This window comes from Schistocerca serialis, chromosome 3 (genome assembly GCF_023864345.2).
Source record: "Schistocerca serialis cubense isolate TAMUIC-IGC-003099 chromosome 3, iqSchSeri2.2, whole genome shotgun sequence".
NCBI lineage: Eukaryota > Metazoa > Arthropoda > Insecta > Orthoptera > Acrididae > Schistocerca > Schistocerca serialis.
The window spans coordinates 505,679,983-505,691,395 of NC_064640.1; the positions used below are offsets into that span (position 1 = coordinate 505,679,983).

General features: G+C 38.8%; 1 non-coding gene across 1 annotated transcript; it reads right to left on the reverse strand.

Annotated features, from left to right (window-relative positions):
* Positions 1 to 11,054: 11,054 nt before the first annotated feature.
* Trnaa-cgc (transfer RNA alanine (anticodon CGC)) lies at positions 11,055 to 11,127 on the reverse strand. The gene has a single exon. It is a non-coding gene; the product is annotated as a tRNA-Ala (tRNA).
* Positions 11,128 to 11,413: the final 286 nt, after the last annotated feature.

The following is an 11,413-nucleotide window of genomic DNA, read 5'->3' on the forward strand; positions in this document are numbered from 1 at the left end:
ATATTCTAAATCTGAGACACGTGATGTCTACACCATAAATAATTGTGTCTGCCAGATAATGACTTTAATGTCGACATTAGTGGCAGAATAATAAAAATCTTAGCAGTCTGAGTTGGTTTTACATCAAAATGGCTTTTACAAAATCTGTGCAGTACAACTTAAAGAGGATGTAAGGGGCACTCAAGTGAAAACGAGACAGTAGGAAAAAACAAGTAAACTGTGCATCATTTGAAAGTTAATCGCCATAACTATTAATAGATTTATCCCGCTGAGAGACAAGATGGTCAATGTCTTCATGGAAAAATTTTTGCGCTTGCCAGGGAATCATGATCGTAGCCAGGAGTGCATTCCTTCCTCTTCGTCCAGAGTAAATCGACAGCAACGAATGTCTTCCTTCAGGACTTCAAAAGTATGGAAACCGCATGGAAAGACATTGAGACTGTGTCAAAGATGTGTAAGGGCTTCCCAGAGAAACGTCTGTAGCGTAGCGGAGAATATCTTGGAAATTATCCTACAACAGAATGACGCCGTCCATCAACATTCCTCCTCGTTTAGGCTTGATGGTGCGTTTAAACTTTTGCAATGTGGCCACACTGTCCGTCTTGGTCCACAGTGTAATAAATGTATTAACACTTACAGCGATTACTTTTGAAAGAATAAACAGTCTGTGATTCTTGACATTTTCCCGACGTATAGAGCATTCCATGATATTTCTGGATTGAAAACGTATAACATCGACTTCCTGCCACGATATTTCGACTGACAACCATCAGGCATCTTCGGGTGAGTTGCTTTTTTTGTGGTAGGTTGTGGTACAGCGTCACTGGCGGATAGCGCTCTTACTGTCTTGGTGCAAGGGAAAAATTTTTCTTTTTTATAATGACATCATTGCAGTGACATCATTAGAGTGCACGCTGAAGGCGTGGCAGGGGGACTTGAAGTCTCGTACCACCTGCGGCGGTGGAAGCTCAAGGCTGCGAGCAAAAGCTAACACAACTACGTATGTATTGATTCGTGTTGTCGTACCAGGGATATCACATACTGAGTGGCGGTATCAGGGCTGACACAGTATTAATGGCCGTAAGAGGACTATCGTCAGCCATGGTCCGCATCTGATTCGTCGAGAATGGTAAGACGAAAAGTGTGGCGGTGCCACAGCCGGTGAGTCGTTGTACCAAAGTGTTGTAAGCCAGTGACTTGTGTCGCGCAGGGCAGCCACTTTGTTACAGAGACGCCTTACGTTCTCTCGAATGGACATCTTTAGAGTTACCATGTTTGTCTCCTCTTGGAGGGTAACAATCCTCATGAGTGGAGGGACATGCAGGCTCCACCGAAGCACCTTATTCTGCAGGCGCTGGAGGGTCTGCATCCGGGAGGCACTAATCGTGGCCCACGCAGAGGGGATATAGGTGTCTAAGTTCAGTTCCTTGCTGCCAAAGAGAGGGTGCAATAGCTTTATCAGCTTCTGTCATTTATGGTTGACGTATTCTGCATGTCGATGGGAGGGCTGTTTTTCCATCCATCCGGACACCTAGCTATTCGGTATCCGGGGACGTCGGGACTTGCCTCTGTATACTAGCAATGAGTTGGTCCGTGTTGCGGCCACTCGTATAGACCGCCATATCGTCGGCGTATTGTGCCAGGTGGTAGTGTGGGATGACGGGCATATCATTAAAATATATGTTACAGAGGATGGGAGACAACACACAGCCTTGAGGGCGTTTTCTTTACCGAGCAACAAAGAAGGTTCTGTTGCGGAGGAAATTATCCACAATCTTGATATAGATGTCCGAGATGGTCGTCTGTGTCAGCATTTTGTATACGCCATTGTCCAGCCAAATCTTGTCGTACGCGTTTTGCGGTCCAGGAAAACCGCTGACGTCAACAGTGTGGACTAAAAGTCGTTGGTGACATGTTCAGTGTTCCTAAGACTTTCAGTTCGGTCGACAGGTGGAAAGCGAATCTGAACTGTTCCGGACGGATTGTCCCAGCCGCCGCCAGAGGCTGGGAAATACGGTGGATGACCAAAGATTCTAGGAAGGTTGCTAGTTCATGTCTCTACCTTTATACCATAAATAGGCGCGATGACGCATGCGTAAAGGCAGCCGCTACATGAGCGACCTCTGTCGAGTAGCGCTCTCTCTTCGAATATTGCACCACCTATCACGTGAAGGTGCATGCGTAATGTGATACTAAATGCACGATCTCTGTCGGAATGCGAGAATGCGCACTCGTGAAGTTAAAATTCAGATGTGAAAAATAATAAAATTAAAATTTACTTCACGTGTCATTGGTCATTGGTCTTCCCTTCCGCAAGAAGTTGCGAAACGATTAAGACCTCACAACTCTGTTCCACCACGGTTACATGGTCTTCCAAAAATACACAAAGAAGGTCTACCATTACGTCCAATTGTGGGCAGTACTGGCGTTGCAACGTATGAATTAGCTAAATATCTTGCGCCTTTACTGAGACCTTTTGGGGGAAGTGTTCACATCATATTCGCAAATCCGCTGACTTTATTAATAGGCTGAAGGCAATTCGATTGAAAGAGTCGGACTGATTAGTAAGCTTCGATTTTGTCTCACTCTTCACTAGGATCCTTATCATGGATTCATTGTCACTCGTCAACAGTAAATTCAAATCTGCTAACAGCGCTATTTCATCATGCCCTTTCCTTATCCTACTTTTTATTCAACAGTGAATATTTTGAGCAAATTGATGGTGTTGCAATGGATAGTCCTCTCTCCCCTCTGGTAGCAAACTTTTTATCGACGACTTTGAGGAGCAGGCACTTGATTCGGCAGATTTAAACAAAAAGTCCTCCGGCCATACGTGGATGATACTTTTGCAGTGTGAAGAAGAGCAATCATGTTTTTTGTAGCATCTGAATTCTATCCAGGAGAATATCAAATTTACAATGGAAGTCGATAAGGGCGGATGTCTGTCTGATATTTCTGGACGTCTTAGTCAGACGGAAAGTGGATGGATCATTGGCGCATTTCGTGTACAGGAAGCCCACAAATACAGACCTGAATTTACAGGCAAGTAGCTGCCAGCACCCATCACAACTATGTGCGTCCTTCGAACTTTGGTGCACCGGACACATGTTGTGTCTGATGGAGACAGCGCTATGAAGGACCTAGAACACCTACAGTCAGTGTTCAAAGATAATGGATATTCTCCACATCAGATCAGCACAACTTTAAGGAAGAAGAAACGTGTCCACCCACAAGAGCAAGAGGAGAAAGAGTGGTTTAAGTCCAGGTCTTTCCTCCCGTATTGCTTTGTTTTTCATATCTCCTAATTCTGTTTTTTAACTTTTCTGTAGGCTCCAGAGCGGCATATTATGCTGCTGCCAGCCCCCCCCCCTCTCCCCCGGCCCCCTCCACTGCAAAACACTCACCTGAAGATGCTGCCAGCCCAAATATCGTGGCAGGAAATCGACGTCGTTCGGCAGCAATCCGGAAACTTTACGGAAGTAAACACTTTACTTACTTTTTTTCCATCTGTCTCGTTTTATTTTGACTACCTCTTATATAAGTAACTAATATTATGATAAAAATTTCCTTCTCCAACTTCCCACGACGTTTGCCACTTCCTTTTATTTATGGGGCTGATTTTCTTCGCTGTTTCAAATCAAAATGCACCTTATCGTGGCTGTGGACTGATTTCACCATCCTAAAAAGGTGGCACATAGTCTACTACCATAGTAGCCGCTTCTTGCTTTTAGTGCATGCCTAATGTATTAAGAATGGTCCTATAATTTGCTACCCGATGGCGAAGGTAGATAAGTCCGCATCAAAGATGGTCACAGAACCGTGTGCGTATTTCACACGGCTTAAAACCGGTAGACCTCGATGGTTCCTGAGAGCAATGCAACAAAGTGTCTAGCTCTGTTTCCACCTCACGTGAGAGCCTAGATTTCTTCAGCAACGCAGCCACCGACATGTGTGAAACGCAGATGGTCATTAAACCGAGGCGTCAATCGCTCTAAAATGAGCCACGATCTTAGCTAAATGCTACCATTCAATTGTAGCCGGGAGAGCGTCCTCTGCATCTCGGACGATGTCCTATGCAAGCCAGAAGAGTGAACTGTGCCCTTCCTTCTGGAGATGCTCGCCATTTACATAAGGGACACCATCACCTGCCTAACATTGGAGCCCCCAATGACCAACAAATCCACCCCCTGCACTTGTCTAGTTATTTCACCAAAATCTTCTCAAGTCGCAACATACGAAGTATCCTGTGCTGGCTGAGATGTATTCTCATTAGTGGTAATTCCTGAGATCTGTTTTTAATCCCTAAGGGGACATCAGTGCTTACAGAATCCACTTTCGCCACTCACTTAGAGATTCGTGACCCAGTCACTGTTCGCCGTAGACCATCAGGTGAGTGGCGATCGGCCACGACGAGCAAATCGGAAGGCACAGTGACATCAAGGATTCCAGGCGACATTATAGGCATCGGAGGAGCCACAGTATTACTCTGAAGCCTCGACGCCTCCGTAGTCCCGTGCAGCAGCCTGAAGGCTGTTGAATGTGCCCAACACAGCTTGTAACTGTTTCCAGAGACAGTGATCCATTTCCCGTCTGTATCCATTTGTATTCTATGTTCGTCTGTATAAAAAGCAATGTAAGACTAACACAAACAATCGCTAGATGCACTCTGTGTATTGCTGCTATGGTTCTTCCTGTTAACACTGCACTACAAAGTTTGCTCACATTACACTAAATCTCGAAAAATATGCAAACAACAGAAATAAGTTAACATATTTAAATGCATAAGTACTTTTGTTTTATTTCTTTGAGGGGGTCCGCTTTGAGCAAAACACAGTGTTACTTTTTATTCTGTTTCCCAGAGACGTTTCGCTGAAGTTTCAGCATCTTGAGGAGCTTTTATTTCCTTTGTTGTAACCACTTGCTGTGGTTTTCCTGCTTTGTTATGTTTTTATTGCACTTAATAGAAAATAAACAACACGTAAACCACAACATATAGGAACAAAAAAGAAAATAGGAACCCATTAATGATGCTGAATCTTCAGGGAAACATGTCTGGGAAATAGAAGAAAAGATAACATTGTGTTTTGCTCAAGGTGGACGAACTCCAAAAACAAATCTATTGGTAAGAAAAAACGTACAGAAGGCTCGAACCTTAAGATGAAAACGTACAGAAGGCTTCAACCTTAAGATGATCACACAGGTACTATTCACGTCTTCACAGAAGCACATGAGAACAACGACTAAGCAAAATCCTGTATAGAAACACAAACTGCTGCTTGTGCTGGTGTGTGTGCTCAACTCTGCGGCTCCAGTTGTACAATTTTGGAACTCTTGTGTCGCATAAAGGCAGCTCAAGTTATCAAAAGTTTAAAAGTTAGTTTAACCATTGTATTAGATTTTTGCTGTGTCATTATATGCTCTACGAATGTCTACCTAAATAATGTTCTATGTAACATTTCCGAAAGACAAGTATATTAGAAATAACACTCTATGAAAAATTATATCATTTGGAGAATTAGAGAAAAGGGAATAATCTTGTTTTTTTGCATCTGACTTCGAGAAAACTGCAATTTTTAAATTCATTTATTTCGACAACTACATTCACATTTCTGAAATGAGCATAGATAAGAAATCTAACAAATTATGTTACTAAAATAGTTTTTACAATTACAAATCCGTTATCAGTACACTATTAACTTTATAATATTTAATATAAAGATACAACAGCAAAAATATTTAGGTACACTATTCGTATTCAATAGAATATCAGTCAAGATCTCCAAAAAACGCTTGCCACTTTAGCAGCAGATTAAATTCCAGTAATATTCTTTTACACTAAAATTAAAGTTATTGGTGAACGAAAACTATTAAGCAAGGAAATATAAATGCATGCACTTTTTTTGAAATATGATCACATCTGTCTTGCTTATGAAGTGTAATGGTTAATATACTAGAACTGGTGTTACACATCTATATATCTTTTATTCTCTACTATTATTACTATTAGTACTGGTTGTGTAATGGTTAATATACTAGAATTGTTGTGTTAGTATTGTTGTCTCACCAAATATAGAAATCTGTGATAAACAACTCAGTATATAGCCATAAACTAAACGATTTTTAACCAATAATGCAGCTATTTATCATTCTACAACATTTCATTTTTCTGGTAAACAATATTTTACTGTGAACAGTGAGTTAGGGGAAACATCATAGGAAAATCTGAAGAGATAACTGTAGGTTAAAACTTTCTATCTAACTGAAAGATTCATTTTTCAATAATGATCTTCCCTATGTCCAAACAGTCAGAAGATAGGGCCTAATTGTTAAAGATGGTACTGTGAAATTGATTATCAGAATTTAACCTGTGTAATTACAGCATCGAATATTCAAATAATAATATAACAGAATGTTCGTTCTATCGTCATAGTAAACAGAAATGGCGTTACTATCGATATGATAACGCTTGTCATCAATGTCTCAGTAAAGAGCTCTCTAGTCATTCTTCTCTGCTTATTTTTCTGTAGCTACTACCAGAGTGTGATTGTGTAATGGAATGCATTTGAAATGGACTGTATCATCACCAGATTGGAAAGAGTAGTTTATGGTATGTAACTGCCTGAGATTCCTATCTCTTGACAGACAATCTTTAACGTTCACTTGGTTTTCTAGCAACTGATGTGTGTTGATAAAAGAAGCACTCAAAAGTGAATGTTTCTCACAGAGCTTCTGAAAATAAATTTCTTTTCGCGTTTTTTTTTTTTCGTTTTCCGTTGTCTCTTCTTAGTCCCTTCAAAATTCGTCGAGGCGTTTCGCTTCTTTTATTTATGAAGCATCTTTAGTAGCATGTAATATATATATATATATATATATATATATATATATATTTCATTATGTTACGTATTATCATGTTTTTCTCTTGTTTTTCACGTTAGAGACAACTTTTGTAGCATACGTTTTGTGAAGTTAAATTATTTTTTGAGGTTACTTACGATTTCCAACGTTGCTAGTCCATGTGTGTGGTCCTGTAGATGTTTTCATTCGGTCCCTATACTCCAGATGGCCGTTTCCTAACTCTTCTCGACCACATTTATTGCATCACTTCCCTAGCATTTTTCATTGTGTATTCGACAGTTGTCTGTTTATAGTAGTAGTGTTGCCAACTGACAACCTTGGAACAACCCAGTGGTGATGATCAACGTAATACAGAAAATTTAACACATTACAGCAAGAGCATTCCAATGTAAACTGAACAAATACAAACGAAACATAGGAACATTCACTAACAAAAAAAAAACAGAAAAAACCACAAGAAAGTGCAACATACTCACCACCACAAATTCCCAAAAATAATAAATGTCACAGAGAGAGGACTAACAGAGAAAGAAACACAGCTACTAGAGAAAGAGCTCAAACACAACATCAGTACAAAGACCGATATAGAAGGTATGATTGTAGAAAACAGAAACCATCCTCACTGAGGAACAGAAACAAGGAAATAACACTGCAAACATTGGGCTAACACGAGAACTATTGAAGGAAGAAATAATAAAACGTAACCACAGTGGCAAAGAAAGAGCAAAACAGGAAACTTCAAACAGGAAACAACACCAATAAGACATTAGATGCATAATTACACTCTAATAACATCATAGGCAGAAGAGCTGATAAAGGGAACGGCATAGCACCTACCAGTAAAGAACAATATATGGAAAAAAACAGGGATTTCATCTCCTGTATCAATATGACAAGACTGAAATCTGACCCAACAGCATATTTTTATAAACACACAAAAAAAAAACCTCAATGTCACCAAACGCATACTCACAGATAAACAACAACAGTACATCAAAGAGAAGAATCCAAAAACGTCAACACTTCAAAGCCAACCCAAGGTTCACAAATACCTTATTCTGGTGAGGTTGGTTGCTAATTTCATGAATGTACCGTCATACCATGTGGCAAAATACATTAAAGAACACATAATGCAACACTATGAAATGGACAGCAGAACATTGGAAAACACAAATGAATTCATAACATGGATATAAACTTACGTATTCCACAAACAGCAGCACTATCTCTCTCAACACAGAGAACATGTACACCTCGACATCTATCACAAATACAATAAAACTACACGAAGAAAACCTGCTGACATACAAAAAAATACCTGTAGACAACATTAGTGAAATAATCAAAACCCTTGAAGCGGTCACATCCCAAAATTACTTATGATTTGAAAAGGAAATTTACTTACAAAGAGATGCAATCTAAATGGATTGTCAGTATCAGGTACATTGTAAACATACTCATCAACCACACAGACAACACAAAATCCGATACAGTCAGCACAGGAAAAGGACACAAAATTGTTCACTGGTTTGGATACATGGATGACATAATCTATATGATAGAAGCAGCAACAGAGAAAATAGATAAACTTCACAAAAACATAAAAAGTACATATATTCAGTTCACTATGGAAAAAGAATGAGAAAGAGCAAATACATTTCTTCAATCTAAAAATAAAGAGACACAACAATACACACATCTTCAGAAAGCCAACAACCACACATAAAATTATACATGCTACATCAAACAACTCACAAAATCAAAAATTAACTGCCATATGACACACGTTACATAGACTAAATAATTTCACACTCAGCAAACAAAATGATGAAACACAATTATAAACAATACAACTCATAGACACAAACAGTTGTTGTAACACCTACTTAGTACAAAAATTCAACGACAAAATTAAAACAACTAAAGAAAAATGAAAAAAAAATTGGATAACATTAACACCACAGAACAGCACAGAGACTACAGCACATGCAGAAACAGAAAACAGTAGCACTCATGATATGACACACAAAAACCCACCCATAAAATTAAAAATTAGCGATACTGTGATACATGTTACACAGACTAAACAATACTATATACAGCAAAGATAACTATGAAAAATAATTACAAACAATACAGGAAATAGGCACAAAAATTTATTATAACACCCACATAGCACAAATAGTCAACCACAAAAGCAAAACACAACTAAAGAAAGATACTGCCTACGCAAAACCACTAACGAAATCTAAAATTAGCGGCCTTATAACATGTTACAAAACTAAATACTATCACATTCAACAACAAAAACTATGGAAAAGACTTACAAACAATAAACTCATAGCCACAAATAATTATTATAACACCCACATAGTACAAAGACTTAATCACAAAAGCCAAAACAGGTATAGAAAGGTAAAACAATCAGAGAAATACCAACACCACAGAACCAGACAGACGCTACAACACACACAGAAACACCAAACAGTAACACTTATGACATGACTAACAAAAAATGGTATAATTTAAAATACAAGCAAAAATCAACATACAAAACAATGGGAGAATACCAGGACCACAGAACCCAAAGGTATTACAGCATGCACAGAAACACTTATTACATGACGAACACAATGAAATGTTTCACTTTAACATACAAGCACAAAGCAACACAGAATAACAAATATACTAAAGAACCATGGTTTCAAATTGCTTACAGATCAACAAGCACACTCCAATCACACTTGCAAACAACAAAAGACAAACCACGTAAATAGCAAGGAGCAGATATATACCAGTTCGAATGTCAAAAACCTCAATCAGTATATCTGATGATGACAGGCAGGAATTTCAAAACTAAGTATACAGAACATACATGAAGCTACAAGTACAAAAACAGCCATACAATTATATTTGCTACATAAAACAACCCATAAAATTAAAACTTAGCGATACTGTGTCACATGTTACACAGACTAAATAATATTACACTAAGCAAAGATAACTATGAAAATTAATTACAAACATTACAACTCATAGGCACAAAAATGATTATAACACCCACATAGAACAAATACTCAACCACAAAAGCAAAACACAACTAACGAAAGATGGAAACAGTGAGATAATACCAACACCACAGAACCGACAGATATTACAGCACACACAGAAACACAAAACAATAACACTTATTACACGGCTGAAACAAAGAATTGTTCACTTTAACATACAAACACAAATCAACACAGAATAACAAATATATTACAGCAGGGACTGAACTTGCTTACAGATCAAGAGGCTCGCTCCAGTCACATTTGCAAACAACAAGAGACAAGCCACATGAATATCAAGGAGCAGGTATATACCAGTCAGAAAACCAAAAATGTGAATGAGTATATGTGATGATAATGGGCATGATTTCTAAAACTAGGTACACAGAACATATGAGATGCTAGAAGAAAGAAAACTGAGAGACAATAATACATCCTACACCAAACCATTAACGAAATCTAAAACAAGCGGACCTATAGCATGTAACACAACTAAATACTATCACATTCAGCAACAAAAACTATGGAAAAGACTTACGAACAATAAACTGATAGCCACAAACAATTATCATAACACCCACATAGTACAAAGACTTAATCAAAAAAGCCAAAAATAGGTGAAGAAAGGTGAAAACAATCAGAGAAATACCAACACCACAGAACCCGACAGACGCTACAGCGGACACAGAAATACCAAACAGTAACACTTATGTTATGACTAACAAAAAATGGTATAATTTAAAATACAGGCAAAAATCAGCAGCATATATGCTAAACAACTAAATATTACACATAGAATACAGATCAAGAAACACACTCCAGCCACCTTTGAACAAACAACATGAGCCAACTCAGATAAGTCAAAAGGAGCAGGCATATACCAGTTCAAATGCCGAAAGCCTGAATCAGTACAGCTGACAATGACAAGCAGTAACTTCAAAACTAGGTACAAAGAACATACAAGAAGCTGCAAGTGGTGGTGGTGGTGGTTAGTGTTTAACGTCCCGTCGACAACGAGGTCAGTAGAGACGGAGCGCAAGCTCGGGTTAGGGAAGGATTGGGAAGGAAATCGGCCGTGCCCTTTCAAAGGAACCATCCCGGCATTCGCCTGAAACGATTTAGGGAAATCACGGAAAACCTAAATCAGGATGGCCGGAGACGGGATTGAACCGTCGTCCTCCCGAATGCGAGTCCAGTGCGCTAACCACTGCGCCACCTCGCTCGGTAAGCTGCAAGTATGAAAACAGACATACAGTTATATTTGCTACATAATCCCGCCCATAACTTCAAAAATTAGCGATATTGTGATGCATGTTACACAGACTAAATAAAATTACATTCAGCAAAGAGAACTATGAAATTTTTTTACAAAACAGTACAAGTCACAGGGACAAAAATTAATTATAACATGCACATAGCACAAATACTCAACCAAACAAGCGAAACACAACTAAAGAGAGATGAAAACAATAGGAGAATGCCAACACCACAGAACCCACAGATATTGC